Source organism: Schistocerca nitens, chromosome 6 (assembly GCF_023898315.1).
Source record: "Schistocerca nitens isolate TAMUIC-IGC-003100 chromosome 6, iqSchNite1.1, whole genome shotgun sequence".
Taxonomy (NCBI): domain Eukaryota; kingdom Metazoa; phylum Arthropoda; class Insecta; order Orthoptera; family Acrididae; genus Schistocerca; species Schistocerca nitens.
Window position 1 is genome coordinate 86,971,214 of NC_064619.1, and position 17,802 is coordinate 86,989,015.

Sequence of the window (17,802 nt, forward strand, 5' to 3'; positions counted from 1 at the left end):
TCAAAATCACCCCCTCCAAACCTTCCAGGAATTTCTGACTTCCAGCCTTGCCTCTCAATCCTTCTTAAAAAACCTTAATCCTATTCCCAACATCACCACTGCTGAAGCCCAAGCTATCAGTGATCTGAAGGCTGACCGTTCCATCGTCATTCTTCCGGCGTACAAGGGTTCCACGACAGTGGTACTTGATCGTTGGGAGTATGTGGCTGAGGGACTGCGTCAGCTTTCAGACACCACCACATACAAAGTTTGCCAAGGTAATCCCATTCCTGATGTCCAGGCGGAGCTTCAAGGAATCCTCAGAACCTTAGGCCCCCTACAAAACCTTTCACCTGACTCAATCAACCTCCTGACCCCACTTGCACCCCGCACCCCTACCTTCCACCTTCTTCCTAAAATTCACAAACCCAATCATCCTGGCCGCCCCATTGTAGCTGGTTACCAAGACCCCACAGAACGTATCTCTGTCTATGTAGATCAACACCTTCAACCCATTACATGCAGTCTCCCATCCTTCATCAAAGACACCAACCACTTGCTCGAACGCCTGGAATCCTTACCCAGTCTGTTACCCCCGGAAACCATCCTCGTAACTATTGATGCCACTTCCTTATACACAAATACTCCACACGTCCAGGGCCTCGCTGCGATGGAGCACTTCCTTTCACGCCGATCACCTGCCACCCTACCTAAAACCTCTTTCCTCATTACCTTAGCCAGCTTCATCCTGACCCACAACTTCTTCACTTTTGAAGGCCAGACATACCAACAATTAAAGGGAACAGCCATGGGTACCAGGATGGCCCCCTCGTACGCCAACCTATTCATGGGTCGCTTAGAGGAAGCCTTCTTGGTTACCCAGGCCTGCAAACCCAAAGTTTGGTACAGATTTATTGATGACGTCTTCATGATCTGGACTCACAGTGAAGAAGAACTCCAGAATTTCCTCTCCAACCTCAACTCCTTTGGTTCCATCAGATTCACCTGGTCCTACTCTAAATCCCATGCCACTTCCCTTGACGTTGACCTCCATCTGTCCAATGGCCAGCTTCACACCTCCGTCCACATCAAACCCACCAACAAGCAACAGTACCTCCATTATGACAGCTGCCACCCATTCCACATCAAACGGCCGCTTCCCTACAGCCTAGGCCTTCGTGGCAAACGAATCTGCTCCAGTCCGGAATCCCTGAACCATTACACCAACAACCTGAAAACAGCTTTCACATCCCGCAACTACCCTCCAGACCTGGTACAGAAGCAAATAACCAGAGCCACTTCCTCATCCCTTCAAACCCAGAACCTCCCACAGAAGAACCCCGAAAGTGCCCCACTTGTAACAGGATACTTTCCGGGACTGGATCAGACTCTGAATGTGGCTCTCCAGCAGGGATACGACTTCCTCAAATCCTGCCCTGAAATGAGATCCATCCTTCATGAAATCCTCCCCACTCCACCAAGAGTGTCTTTCCGCCGTCCACCTAACATTCGTAACCTCTTAGTTCATCCCTATGAAATCCCCAAACCACCTTCCCTACCGTCTGGCTCCTACCCTTGTAACCGCCCCTGGTGTAAAACCTGTCCCATGCACCCTCCCACCACCACCTACTCCAGTCCCGTAACCCGGAAGGTGTGCACCATCAAAGGCAGAGCCACGTGTGAAAGCACCCACGTGATTTACCAACTGACCTGCCTACACTGTGAAGCTTTCTATGTGGGAATGACCAGCAACAAACTGTCCATTTGCATGAATGGACACAGGCAGACAGTGTTTGTCGGTAATGAGGATCACCCTGTGGCTAAACATGCCTTGGTGCACGGCCAGCACATCTTGGCACAGTGTTACACCGTCCGGGTTATCTGGATACTTCCCACTAACACCAACCTGTCAGAACTCCGGAGATGGGAACTTGCCCTTCAGTATATCCTCTCTTCTCGTTATCCGCCAGGCCTCAACCTCCGCTAATTTCAAGTTGCCGCCGCTCATACCTCACCTGTCTTTCAACAACATCTCTGCCCAAACTCTTTGCCTTTAAAAATGTCTGCTTGTGTCTGTGTCTGTGCGGATGGATATGCGTGTGTGTGCGAGTGTATACCTGTCCTTTTTTCCCCCTAAGGTAAGTCTTTCCGCTCCCGGGATTGGAATGACTCCTTACCCTCTCCCTTAAAACCCACATCCTTTCGTCTTTCCCTCTCCTTCCCTCTTTCCTGATGAAGCAACCGTTTGTTGCGAAAGCTTGAATTTTGTGTGTATGTTTGTGTTTGTTTGTGTGTCTATCGACCTGCCAGCGCAAACCCACATCCTTTAGTCTTTCCCTCTCCTTCCCTCTTTCCTGATGAAGCAACCGTTTGTTGCGAAAGCTTGAATTTTGTGTGTCTATCGACCTGCCAGCGCTTTTGTTTGGTAAGCCTCATCATCTTTGTTTTTTGATATATTTTTCCCACGTGGAATGTTTCCCTCTCTCTCTCTCTCTCTCTATATATATATATATATATATGTATGTGTGTGTGTGTGTGAAATCTTTTATAGCTACTGTAAAGGGGTATGCACGAAAAACACACACACACACACACACACACACACACACAAAATTTTTTACATCACCCCGGTCCCAATAACTCCTGAAGATAGACGTTGACTGTGGATATTGTATCACAGACACAGTCTCTTTCACTGTCCTGAGATGTCACTAAACCCACCCAAAGATGTAAACAACCATGCATGAGCAGCGCCTATTAGACGGAGAGGGTCCAACAGCTGATCAGTTCCAGTCATTCCACCAGGAAGGAGCTACATGACTCGTGTTGTCTGTAGTTAGCCACGCCTAGATAGTCAATACCGCAGTTTGATCACATCCACATTGTTACTTTGTGTCAAGAAGGGCTCTCAACGAGGGAAGTGTCCAGGCATCTCTGAGCGAACCAAAGAGATGTTGTTCCGACATGGAAGAGATACAGAGAGACAGGAACTGTCGATGACATGCCTTACTCAGGACGTCCAGGGGCTACTACTGAAGTGGATGACCGCTACCTACGGATTATGGCTCGGAGGAACCCTGACAGCAATGCCACCATGTTGAATAATGTTTTTCATGCAGCCACAGTACATCCTGTTACCACTCAAACTGTGCGCAATAGGCTGCATGATGCGGAACGTCACTTCCCACGACCATGGTGAGGTCCATCTTTGCAACCATGACACCGTGTGGTGCAGTACAATACAGATGGCCGCAACAACATGCTGAATGGACCTCTCAGGATTGGCATCATGTTCTCTTCACTGATGAGTGTCTCATATACCTTCAACCAGACAATTGTTGGAGACGTGTTTGGAGGCAACCCGCTCAGGCTGAACGCTGTACACACACTGTCCAGTGAGTGGAGCAAGGTGGAGGTTCCCTGCTGTTTTGGAATAGCATTATGTGGGGGCGACATACGCCGCTGGTTGTCATGGAAGGCACCGTAATGGCTTATGATACGTGAATGCCATCCTCCGTCGGATTAGTGCAACCAAATCAGCAGCATATTGGCGAGGCATTCGTCTTCATGGACAACAATTCATGCCTTCGTGCACATCTTGTGAATGACTTCCTTCAGTATAATGACATTGCTCGACTAGTGTGGCCAGCATGTTCTCCAGACATGAACCCTATCGACATGCCTGGGATAGATTGAAAAGGGCTGTTTATGGGCAATGTGATGCACCAACCACCCTGAGGGCTCTACGCTGAATCGTCGTTGAGGAGTGGGACAATCTGGACCAACAGTGCCTTGATTAACTTGTGAATAGTATGCCACAACGAATACATGCATGCATCAGTGCAATAGGACATGCTACCAGGTATTAGAGGTACAGGTGTGTACAGCAATCTGGACCACCAGCTCTGAAGGTCTCTCTGTATGGTGGTACAACATGCAGATGTGTGGTTTTCATGAGCAATAAAAAGAGTGGTAAATGATGTTTATGTTGATCTCTATTCCAGTTTTCTGTACAGGTTCCTGAACTCTCAGAACTCACGTGATGCAAAACTTTTTATGTGTGTGATTGCAAAAATATTGCTGACTTCATCGTAAACAATGTTGTGAACAGAACATGTTTTTAAACTCAGTGTAAATGCAGCTTAAGACTCCAAAGATCACTGAAGAGGCTCCTGCAAGATGTTCAGTTATCAACTACGCACAAAAATCTTATTGTACGCTTCTGCAGAATTAACACTTTTTTACCTCAACGCATTGTCATATGACAGTGTTGAATGAAATTATGCAAGCAATTCTCTCTGCATGTCAACACAAAGTGAGATTTCGAAGTGCAACATGACAGACTGACATTTTTGCTTAACACAGTGCACTGGTACCAACTCTGTTTATTGTCAATGAGGAAGCTCAGGAACTTCACGCAAGGAGCCTCATCCAGTACATGCCTTTAAAACTATTTCTGGGGGTCTAACTCACTTTGATTTATTAGTAACTGCTTAACACTGATTTTTGTGAGATTAAAGGTGAATGTTGCAAGGCTTTTCAATTATACGCCTGGTTGTGTTTGGGCCCTTTATGAATATATTTGTCATCAACAAGCATTACAGTTTTTGAAGAACCTCCCAGTGCCCCAGGTAAATCATGCCAAGGAGAGTTTGTCTCAATCTGTATATGTAGTTTCAGAGAGAGTACAGTGTTTAGAACTTAGGGTTTTCATACATTATGAGACAGACTGGTGGTCAGTACTCACCTTCTGGAGCTGAAATGTTGGTTGGTTGGATGATTTAAGGGACCAAAAACTAGGTCATCAGTCCCTGTTTCCTTGAACAGACAGGACTACATGACTAGATCAGAGATAGTCTACCACACAAAACCCAGAGGAAGAAAACCCAAAGGTCCACAAATGTCAGCAAAGCTTAGGTAAGGTACAAAAAGAAGGAAGGTAGAGATAGGAAGAAGGGCAAGCAAGATGCCCTGTCTACGGAGCAGCCAGAAGCCCCTGATAGCAGAGTGTAATGAGGGGGCCATACATCCTCCAACCTCCACCATGTATCAGAGGTACTCTACTCTGAGGTTGCCTTGGGAAGACTAGCAGTACAGACATGGTAAGAGCAGCACAGAGAGACGAAAGATGAATAAGTTTAAAAATGAACAATTCTAAAAGACCACACGAGAGGAGGGGTGGGGGTTGGGGGAATTAGAGTAAATGAACAGCTAGGGTGAGGACCAGGCTGGACCACCAAGTGTTATGCCATCCCCTCACTGGACTGATAAGGTTAAGCAGCTCTCCCTTTAAAAAAGTGGTAAAAGCCTGCTTCATGAATAAAATATAAAACTATTCAGCCACTGGGACATGGTCTCCTAACACCAGGGATAGGGACAGTCCAGCAAAATTTGGACAACCATCAAACGAAAAACCCAATGACAGCGGGGTGGGTCCTCACAATGGAGGAGATGTCAGTCAGTCACCCAGGTATGGCCAATGAAAGGCGCGAAGGACTGTAGAGTCCTTGTGAGAGGCATGTATGGAGGACCTCCACAGTTTTTTAGTCTCCTTTATCACCCAGTGTTTGGTGAAGTCTGAGTGAGCCATTCCGTATTCCAGGCACCTGAAACTTGACTGTGTAATACCAATCTCAAGAGTCTGTTTACCAGTAGTCTGTTTAACCAGGCTATCAGTGAGTTCATTCCCCAGAATCCCAACAAGGCCCAGGTTCTACACCAAAGCCACTGAGTGTCCACACTGTTCAAGGGCATACAGGGAATCCTGGATAGCAACGACCAAATGATGGCAAGGGTAAACAAGGGTTAGTGAGGGTAGGAATGGTCGAGAGCTTGAGAACTGCTCAAGAAGCCGCTGCAGGTGAGAACGGATATGCTCAAGAGCATGAGAGATAGCTACCACCTCCACAGTGAAAACACTACTACCATCCAGCAAGGAGAGCAGTTAAGTACGTCCTGCTTGAGTATAAGCAAAACCTAAACGACAAGCAGCCATCGCGCCATCAGTGTAGATGAATTCTGACCCCTGGCATGGCCAAGGGTAGAGGAACAGGCGGCAGAGGGTCTCAGGATAAACTGAGTCTTTCAGGCCTTATGATATGTCAAGACAGAACTGTGATCGAGGGATACACCACAGAGGTGTGTCCAGAGGAGGTGTGGAAGAGGAAACAAATGTAGTTTTGTGAGGATGACCAGATGTCGATTGCGATCTTAATACCTGATCAGGGCCCCTGTTGTGGTAGATGGATTACTATGTTGGGAAAGAGGGGACAGTAGTTCATATACTTAGGTGAGCTGCAAATGTTGGTAGCACAATTGACAAGCTGTTGCTGGCACGTTATCTGTAATGGAGGGACCCCAGCCTCCACGAGTAAGCTGTTTACAGGGCTATTTCAAGAGGTTTATGTCTCAAGTTGAACCCCACAGTGGTGTATCAGATCCAGAACCCACAATGCCAAGCATGATGCCGAACTGTATGCCAGACTCCATAATCGAGATGGATTTATAAAGCTGCAGAAGGGTAGTGTGATCTGCAACTCAGCTGGTGTTACTCTGGCAGCAAAGTGTATTAAGGTGCGGCCAGCACTTCTGCTTAAGCTTGCAAAGGTAGGGAATCCACATCAACTGAGAACCAAAGACCAGCCCTCAAAAGCATTCAGTCTCCACAACATTGAGTAGTTGGTTGTCAAGGCAAAGTTCTGGTTCTAGGAGAATGGTATGACAGACAGAAATGCACAACATGATTTTTGGAGGCTGAAAACCATCATGGGTGGGGGGCTCATGCCTGCGCCTTTCATATAGCACCTTGCTGTCTACATTCAACAACACACACACTAGAGGAGAAATAGTAGAGGCAGAAGTCATCAGCATACAGGGAGGGTGATACTGAGGACACCACAGCTGCTGCTAGACCACTGATATCTACTAGGAAGAGAAGGACACTCGGTAGAGAGCTCTGTGGGACCCCATTCTCTTGGATGTAGGGAGTCCTGTGGAAAGCACCAACTTGTACTCTGGGGTCTGCTCCAGATTTTCATCCAGAACTTCCTGTAACACTGTATGTTCCGAGACCCCACTTGTGTAAGGTTGCAAGGATATGGTGTCACCATGGGGTGTCATAAGCCTTTTGCTGGTCAAAGAAGACAGCTGTAAGGTGTTTGCATCAGGCAAAAGCTGTTTGGATAGCAGAGGGGTTTCGCCAAGGCTGTGCCACTACTGATAATCTGTTTCACCTGGTAAACCAATTTGTCAGTTGTGGAACAGCCTTAGCAAAAACCACCCTGGGACAGAGCCAGAAAACACCGAGACTCAAGGAGCCAACAAAGCCTTCAGCTCACCATGTGTTCAATAATGTCTGTAGTTGTATTACAGACTGTCTGACTGATATCTCCATGCGGAAGGGAGCGAAGCACGACAGCAGAGGTGAAAGTACCCCTGAGCACTCTTGAGAGCCCATCTGGGTAGGCGAACAGGTGGGTGATGCTGAGGGAGGGACAAGAAGATTGGGAAGTGGTCACTAACGAACAGGTCATAGTGGACTCTCCAGTGGAAGGAGAAGACGAGATGTGAATGGAAACATCAGTGGCTGAGAAAGTTCCGTGCACCACACTGCACTGTGTGGAGGTACATCTATTCAAGAGGTGAAGGTCACATTGTGCCAGTAAATTTTCAAGGTCTTTACCGTGGCCAGTGATCATGATTCCACCCCACAAAGGGCTATGGGTGTTGAAATCACCCGAGATTCGAAAAGTGTGTGTGTGGGGGGGGGGGGGGGGAGGGGGGGGGAGAGCTGAGAAATCAACATGTTCTGAGACCCTTCAACATAAGGAGAGAGGTAAACATTGCAGATGGTAATAGATAGATTAGATTTACTTTCATTCCAATTGATCTTTGATCTGTAATGAGGAGGTCCAATAGGATGTGGAACATGTCAGAAAAACAATAATACATGACAAATATTTACAACTAAAGCAAATAAGTTAATGTACCTTCCACAAGTGGGATGATTTTTTTTTTTTTTTTGTTTTTAGTGAACACTATATGAAAGAATCATTTTACAACACTCATTTACTAAGATCACTTTAATGCACTGAATTTAAAAAAACCTTTTTTATTTATAAGGTAATAAACATATAATAGAACTACTGCAATACTTATTCACAATGAACACATTAATGCACTGAAATGGTGCAGAAGTTATATATATATATATATATATATATATATATATATATATATATATATATATCACACACACACACACACACACACACACACAGAGAGAGAGAGAGAGAGAGAGAGAGAGAGAGAGAGAGAGAGTTGGTTCTACTGAGAAACTCATCAATGGAGTAGAAGGAGTTTGCCACCAATAAATCCTTTAGGCTTCTCTTACACTGAGTTTCATTGATTGTTAAGCTTCTTATGGCAGCTGGGAAGTTATTGAAAATGCATGTTCCTGAATAATGCCCACCTCATTGTTAGAGTAAGTGACTTTAAATCCTTGTGAAGATTATTCTTATTTCTAGTATTGATTTCATGAACTGAGCTGTTGGAAATAAGAATAATCTTTACAAGGATTTAAAGTCACTTACTCTTATACAGAAAGCCGCTCGGGATAAGCCAAGCGGTCTAACGCACTGCAGTCATGGACTGTATGGCTCGTCCTGGCAGAGGTTTGAGTCCTCCCTGGGGCATGGGTGTGTGTGTTTGTCCTTAGGATAATTTAGGTTAAGTAGCTTGTAAGCTTAGGGACTGATGACCTTAGCAGTTAAGTCCCATAAGATTTCACACACATTTTCTTTTGCAGAAAGATGTGCATTATTCAGGAACATACATTTTCAATAACTTACCAGCAGCCATAATATCCTGAAATGTCCTTACCCAAACAGCCACAGCCTCCAAAGATTTACTAAGAGGCAGAAGTTCACTATATAGAGTGTCCGGAACATATATGCAAATGCTACCCGACACCCTGACACAGGTAGAACCATAATTTTAATGTCTGCAGTATCCATGAACAGCCAGGATCCATGTTGCTGGAAACAAAGTATCCTAAAGGGCAAAGCAGAAAGCAGGGAAAGTGGTTTAATGATGTTGTAGCTGAGCCAGGTGGTGGAAAAAACTGCTGCAATTCCACTGGAGAATAATATTGTCTATGTACAAGGAGGCCTTGAAGGGAACAAGGAGGCATGTTATGCCTTAGGGTTGCCTGATGCCACTGGTTGAGGGATTACGGAATCAACATATATAGGTTCTAGTTTCCATTGTATGGTGCAAACTAGGGCCTCAGGAGCTGCCAGAATCTCCGGCTTGGTCACAGGAAAGGAACATGTGGAATGTAGTGGCATGGGAGCCACTGGAATGTCCTCCTTTGAGGACTTTTTCTTGTCTTTCCTCTCCTTACAGGATTTCGATGATTGCGAGGGCTTCTTTGAATCAGTTTCAGGTAAACATTATGATTGTGAAGCCCTGTAACGAGCAGCCTGTGGCTCCTTCAGTCACTGGCTTGTGCCCGGTTGTAGACCTTGGATGAAAGTGTCCCAACAGACCCCTCCCTGGTGACAGCAGCCAGAGGTAGGTGATTTGCTTCCGGTTGGGAGGTAGAGACTAATGTCCTTAGTAGGCAGGAAGCCGTTTATCCCAAAGTAGGTGTGGGGAGCAGCAAGAGGGGAGCCCCCACCATCAGGGGGGTGCAGGCATGGTTTTAGTGGCCGTAAGGGAGTACCATCACCAAAGGGGGGTGACATCATCATAGCTGTAGCATATGGCACTGTTTTACATTCTGGGTGCAACCACTCTTACTACTTCTTGGCCTCTTGGTGAGTCAGTTTGTCCAGAGTCTTGTATTTTCTTCTCTCCCTGGAAAACAGTGCAATCTGGTGAGCAGGGAGAATGGTGCTTTCCACAGTTGACACAGATGGGGGGAGGAGTACAAGGACTGTTCACGTGCAGCACTATTCCACAATCTATACAGATGGGGCTAGTGCTGCAGCACGAAGATGTGTGGCTGAATTTCAGACACTTCAAGCACAGCACAGGGGTAGGGGGATCACATTCACCTTTCCAGGCAATGAATTGCTGTCAAAGGCCAAGATGAAGATACCGGTAGTGACAGCATTGTCTTTTGACCCCCTATGTGTATTATGGACGAAGTGTACACCCTGTTGCTCTGAGTTGGCACTTAGTCCATCAGCAGACTGTAAGAGCAGGTCACTATGGAAAATGATGCCCTGCACCAAATTTAGACTGTTACGGGGAGTGACAGTCACCAGTGTGTCACCTAGCTTACTGCAAGCAAGCAGTGCCTGTGACTGGGCAGGGGATGCCGTTTTGATCAAACTTGACTGGCTCCCATTTCCCCGAACTTGTCTTCTAAGCTCTCCATAAACAACAAGGGCTTTGTGGCCAAGTGGGAATCACCATCAGTCTTTGTGCCAATCAAGCATTGCAGGGAGTATCACTCTGCTTGCCACTTAGCCCTTTGCTCCTCTCACGGCATAGCCATGGAAGGGAACATTTTAGGGTTGTGTTTCTCTGCATTAAATGAGGACTGTCCGTTCATAGAGACTCCTAGGCCATATGGCCACCAGCAGGAGATAACTTCATCCACTTCATTTATGGCTCATCAGCCATGGCACCATCCACACTGAACGAGGGATCTGCCTATGGGTGTCGTCCATCCTCAGCAACGGCTACCTGGCCAGTAATCCATTGCTTAAGAGTCCCTGTGCCCCCGTCAAAATGGATGCATATTCATTAGCATATATGTGTAATTTTCAGCTCAGGCACCAACAGTGTGATCCCTAGATGGTCGTGATTTCCCTAAATCACTCCAGGCAAATGCCGGGATGGTTCCTCTGAAAGGGCACGGCCGACTTCCTTCCCCATCCTTCCCTAATCCGATGAGACCGATGACCACGCTGTCTGATCTCCTTCCCCAAAACCAACCAACCTAGATGGTCAAGGAGCTACACCATGCAGGTACTCGGTGATGCCGATGACCCTCCCCACAATGAATTGCTACTGTGGTGTGTTTTGGGTATATTACCTTATTAAAGGCGGTGGAAAGGCACAAAGGTGTAGCATACACTGCACTGGGCAACCTTTCCTGCACAATCTGCACTTCTGGAGAATTCTGAAAATTGGTAGCAGTTCGAACCCAATAATGGAGACCATGTGTTTATTTAACGAAAAGTTGTAGAAAATACCAGAAATGGAAACTAATCCCAATCATACACCAGATCCAAACAGTGTGTGCACAAAAAAAAAAAAAAATCTGATGGAGAGGCAGAAGGTGAAAGGGATAATGGAAGTATAAGCTTGCAGCTCAGAAAGAAAGTAATGCTGCAACAAAGGCTGGAGCCCCGTGGTAGCCAAGCAAGTGCTCGCAAAAAGAGTTGTGAGCCCCTGGGTGGGGGAGAGGGGTGTTTGAGAAATATTTAATGCAGGCAGACACACACGAAAGTAAAGACATTTTCCCAGCACTCTGAATGATTAGTTCGGGAAGAGTCACAGGTTGGAAAATGTCAAAAAGTAAATGCAGGTCACTCACATCCGATGATGACAGGGACCCACTTTGAAAAAACAGGTTTCTTGTGGTGGAATATGCAATGCTTGTCTGCTTTTGACGGTAACTTTTATTGTCCCCATGACTCAACCTACTCTCAGAAAGGATCCATACAATTTAGTAACCAGAAATTTGAATTTAACATCATATACATGCTGCTACAACCATCAGAAAACTGACTATCATTTGCTTTACCAAATTTGCTTGTTTCATATCTAATAATGATAAACCTACCTTTGCTCGATTCTTGGAATTTTGTATTTCTATTGTGTGAACTGTATTCTGTTCTGATGACATGATGAGTAATTTTGCAGTATTCGTTGTGGTACATCTTTAAGTCTAGATTGAAGTTGTACATTAAATAAAGCTCATCATCTACTACAACTTACTACACAGATATTCTGTCTTATATACAAGATACTATCCATTTCCTGAAACATACCTTGTCACCATCTCTTTGACCATCCTACATTACATGGCCTTTCATTCAGGCCTTTAACACTATCATATTCCTATTCATGCTAGTCATAATCATCATTACCCATAACTTCTCGTTTGTTTTAGGTTAAATGTTTCTGAAAGACACAGATGCTAGTTCATTAAAGCTTCTCCTTATGTCATAACTACAGATGTACAGTCATATCACGTTTCGTAAGTTATGAACTGAAGACGCTGTAATCTAAACAATGGAAAATCCAGGGTTTGTAACATTGGGAGTTAATGCACAATAACATATACACAGCCTGCAGTACTGGAGCGGAGGCTGTGAAGGTAACCGCAAGTTGTGTCCTATCAATGAGTCATGTACACCTGCTGCTACTGCTGTGTGAGAACGGCTCCTGTGTCACTTCAAGCAACTTTATATTCATACCACCTATGAACCTAAATAAATGATATTTAATATTATTCAATCATTTTCGAAATCATTACACTACCTTTTGTTATTCAGTAGAAGATCATATTAAAAATTTCAACCTTGTAACTATCATAGTTTCAGAGATAAAAAAAATTGCTAAAAAATCAAAAACCAACACTTAGGGAACTAAATTCACTTAGGAAATATTATCCCAAAATGAGATTTTCACTCTGCAGCGGAGTGTGCGCTGATATGAAACTTCCTGGCAGATTAAAACTGTGTGCCCGACCGAGACTCGAGCTCGGGACCTTTGCCTTTCGCGGGCAAGTGCTCTACCAAAGGTCCCGAGTTCGAGTCTCGGTCGGACACACAGTTTTAATCTGCCAGAAAGTTTCAGGAAATATTATAGTTTATCTTTTGGTATAATTGGAAAACATGAACAGAACTCTCAGTGTGCAGAATTAATTGAGGTTTTCATATTAGAACTTTAATTATTTTTTGTTTTCATAATCAGACATAATTATTATTTGTGTCTAATATTGTTGTGGGAATAAATGTGAGTAAATGAAAGTGTGTACGTGGAACATTCATCAGATTTAAATATTTCATTATATACCGTCTAAAGTAACCTGCAAGAGTTACACAAGCCAGTTGTGGGAAAATGATCCTAGGGAATTTACCCACTATGCTGATGACGTATGTCTAGGTGTGATTGCTATTGTAACAGAGCAGCCAGAAAGACAGCTGGAGTAAAATCTGTATCTAAAGAATATTTCCCGAATTACTGCCTTTTCGTTTTTTAAACATTAATTTAATATTTATATGTCAGAATGACGTAAATGCGTCTGTGTATAAGGATTTAAATATAATAGAGGGAAACATTCCACATGGGAAAAATATATCTAAAAACAAAGATGATGTGACTTACCAAACGAAAGCGCTGGCAGGTCGATAGACACACAAACACAAACATACACACAAAATTCTAGCTTTTGCAACCAACGGCTGCTTCGTCAGGAAAGAGGGAAGGAGAGGGAAAGACAAAAGGATGTGGGTTTTAAGGGAGAGGGTAAGGAGTCATTCCAATCCCGGGAGCAGAAAGACTTAGCTAATCCAGTTTATTACTGTCCGACAAAACTGAATGACAGTTTTTCTACAGATCTTTCTTTCATTACTAGAGTTGCGCAGCCTCAGTAATTGTAGATATTAGATGGTGTTTTTTTATCAATGCTGCTTTTACATCATCTTGCAAGTATCTACGTTGCTGAGTGAAGAGACATCGAGCAGACGCCATTCTGAGGTAGGTGAATTTTAATTTGCAGCCTGCACAGTGAGCAAAACTCCGCCCCGCCACAGGTGGAATGTAACACCGCGCGCACTCGTGCGTGTGAAAATATTTCAATTCCTGCATACTCAAGACAGCAACAGAGATAAGTCCAGTTAATTTCACTAGCATGGTCAGAAGATAATTTTATTTCAGGTTTAGTTGTTAATAACTATGTTAAGTCAACAAGCACTAAAGGGGAACACTACATGCGTATGACATAGCTGTGTCTGATCACCATCTGCAAGGACATTGCTTCTGCAATACTGGGTATTAATTGTGCACAAAAACTGTGCCTTTAATTAAACTCAAAGTAGTCACAGATTGTCCTCACATTGAATATCCAGCTACCCTATCAAAAAAATTTAGAAGAGTTTGCCTGAATCTTGGAACATTTAAATTCAGAAGAATAAAGTCATACACAGTCATAAACTAACTTGCCTATATGCATTTAAAAACTAGTCCAGTTTTCTTGACTCTTTCACATGATGTGGTTCAACACCTCACATGCAGCTTTAGTATCACCAACTGGGAGCAATGCAGAGACAGGTATGTTTGAACTCCTGGCAGCTGGGGACATTTGGATACAGCAGAGGTCATCATCCAAGGTAACAGCACTCGTGGCAGGTGACCCATAAAACTGGCAGTGGTGCAGGCTAAGACCAATTCGTTCTGTTCTCAGGAACAGTCATTTAGTGACATGTATAGTCGCCTTTGACCACCCTGTTCTGGATTTTGAATATTGCTCAAGTAATGACTAGACTGTTTACACTGGTTTAAGGCGAGTTTAGCTTTGATTACACGGGAGTTCGCCCCACAAATTTTACTGAGTACCTTTTGTCGAGCTTGATAACCGAGTGGGTTGAACTTTTTCCTGATCGCAATGAAGCTTGTTAACAGTACCCTTTCTCTACTTTTTTCTATCACGCAACAGTAAACTAATTCTCCAGATCTGATTCCTTCCGTCCATCATCATATTAATATGGACAGTTCATGTATTTGGCACACAGTATTAGCACTGAGGATGTCTGGTTACATTGCAGAGAAGGTCCAAAGACTAATCTTGCGAGCTGAAATAAAGTTATGGTCTCTGCAGGGACCTGTGTGGACTGTACAGTACCAATATGATCTCTTAGATTACTGAAGCACTTAAACATGCACGTGAAAATAAAATAGCTGCCTCTAACTTGTGATGATGTTTTTGTCAGCTTTGTCAACTGGTTTGATGCAGCTCTTCATGCTATTCTGTCCTGAGGTAACCTCTCCATCACCGAATAACTACTGCTGCTTACATCCTGAATTTGCTTATGGTATTCATCTCTGTATCCCTCTACAAATTTTACCCCCAACACTTCTCTCCAATACTAAACTGGTGATCCCTTGATTTGCACTTAGAATCACTGCAAATCTTGGGGAGAGAAGTCGGTAAGTTCACTATTTTACATATTTTCATTCAATCATTATGGAGTGGAATAATGTTCTGAGGTAACTCTTCTTATAGAAAGGAGGTCTTCATTGCGCAAAAACATTGTACATGAATTGTATGTGGTGCTCACCCACAACCATCTTATGATGTGTTTAAGGAGTTGGGCATTCTGACTGCTGCTTCACAATATATTTATTCCCTCATGAAGTTTGTCATAAACAATCCACTACAGTTCAAAAGGAACAATGATGTACATAATTACAGTACCACAAGGAAAAATAACATTCATTACTCTACATTAACATTTACTTTATCATAAAAAGGGGTGCACAATGTTGCAACAAACATTTTTAATAATTTAACTAGTGATATAAAATATCTGATGGACAGCAAAGTAACATTTGAGGAACTGAGACAGTTTCCCCCAGACAACTCTTATTCTGCAGAAGAATTTCTATTACTGTAATGTGTGAAATGTGGTGGGTAGGACTTACTAATTCACATTTGTACATCTTTTTTTCTTTTTGGAAAAAAGAAATTTATAACTGTTCAGAATGCAGCCGTATATAATTTGCAATGTGAATGTAAAATGAATCATTCCACACCATTATGATCTATCGTGCAAAATGATCCATGGAACATGAAACTAACTTGCTCTCAGAACGTGTCCTGTCAACCGACTCCTTCCAGTCAAGATGTGTCACAAATTTCTTTTCTCCCAGTTCTATAGAGTACCTCCTCAGTAATGTGATCTACCCATTCAGTCTTTAGCATTCTTCTGGTAGCACCAGATTTCAAAATCTTCTATTCTCTTCTTGTCAACTGTTTATCGTCCTAGTTTCACTTTCATACATAGCTACACTCCCTACAAATACTTTCAGAAAAGACTTCAACACTTAAATCTATATTCAATGTAAACAAACTTTTTCAGAAGCAGTTTTCTTGCCCTTGCCATTCTATACTTCATATCCTCTAATTCGATCATCTTGTTATTTTACTGCCCAAATTGCAACAAAATTCATCTATATTTGTTTGGGTGGTCATCTTGAACAACAGCTGTTATTAATCATAGTAAGCTTAAGACTGAGAAACCAATAAAAATGGACTCATCTAATACTTTAAGTGTGTCATTTCACAATATAATTCCAACAGCATTGCCCAATTTATTTTGACTACATTCCATTACACTTGTTCTGGTTTTGTTAATGTTCGTCTTTAATCTTCCTTTCAAAGCACTGTCCAATCTGTTCAAATGCACTTCCAAGTCCTTTGCCACCTCTGCCAGAATCACAATGTCATTGTCAAACCACAGTTTTGTTTTTGCTTTTTTCTCCCTGAACTTAATTCCTTTTCCAAATATTGCTTTCTTTCACATATTGCTCAGTGTACAGATTGACTAACGTTAGGATAGGCTACAACCCTGTCTCACTCTTCTCAATCATTGCCACCCTTTCATGCCCTTCTACTCTTACTAGTGCTGTCTGGTTTATGTATGAGTTGTAAATATCCTTTTACACCCTCAGAATTTCTTCGAGTGTATTCCAGTCAACAAGGTCAAAAGCTTTCTCCAAGTCTACGAATTGTATAAATGTAGGTTTGCCTTTCCTTACACTATCTTCTAAGAGATGTCATAGTGTCAGTATTGCCTTGTGTTTCTACATTTTCTGGAATCCAAACTGATCTTCCCCAAGGTTGGCTTGTACCAGTTATCCAGTCTTGTTATGAATCTGTGTTAGTATTGAACAACAGCTTATTAAACTGATAGTTTGGTTATGTTCAATCTATCAGCATCTGCTTTCTTTGGAATCTGAATTAATATGTTTTTCTTGAAGTCAGAGTATTTTGCCTGTCTCATAACTTTTACACCAGATGGAAGAATTTTGTCAAGACAAAAGTCATCTACTACTGGGACCTTATTTGGACTTACATCTTTCAGTGCTCTGTCAAATTATTCTCTCTGTACCTCACCACCATTCATCACTATCACAATTACCATCACCGTCCTCTTGTAACACATATCAGTTAGGAGTAGGTTTATTTTATGTGACTATTTGCAATTTATGACGTGTATATTCTAAGTTGTTTGATTTTATTGCCATAGATCAAGGAGTTTAGAGATTTGTAACGTATATATGAAAAAAGCAAAAGGAAATTTTAAATTATTATAATATGAATAAGTTTCTAAAAAGGAGTACGTTTGTTAAAAGCTGGCTCAGGCTTACGGCAATTTTATTTGTAAAATGTAAACGCTGTATGGAAGTCCCTCCACAACAGAAATGGCATGGCGCGATGTAAAATGTGGGTTTGGAGGTCCAACTGAGTGGCTCCTTTGTGTGAACGACACTAAATATGTGGCTAGCCTTAGCACGGTACACCTCGACGGTGTTGAGAAAGGCAATTGCCAGCTGCATTATAAGGAATTAGCCTCTGATGAAGATCTGGCTATTATTTGGTATTCAAGTCCCAATAGAATGGCTCTAATATGTTTAAAATCCGATGCCAAGAAGAGAATTTATAGAGCATTCGCACATCAAGAGCCATGATAAAAGTTAGCCGCCATTGCACCTGCCACCAATCTTTGCCACTACTTCACAAACTTCATATATCCAGTTAAGTAATGCAAGTGGGCATGGACCAATTAATTTGTGTGT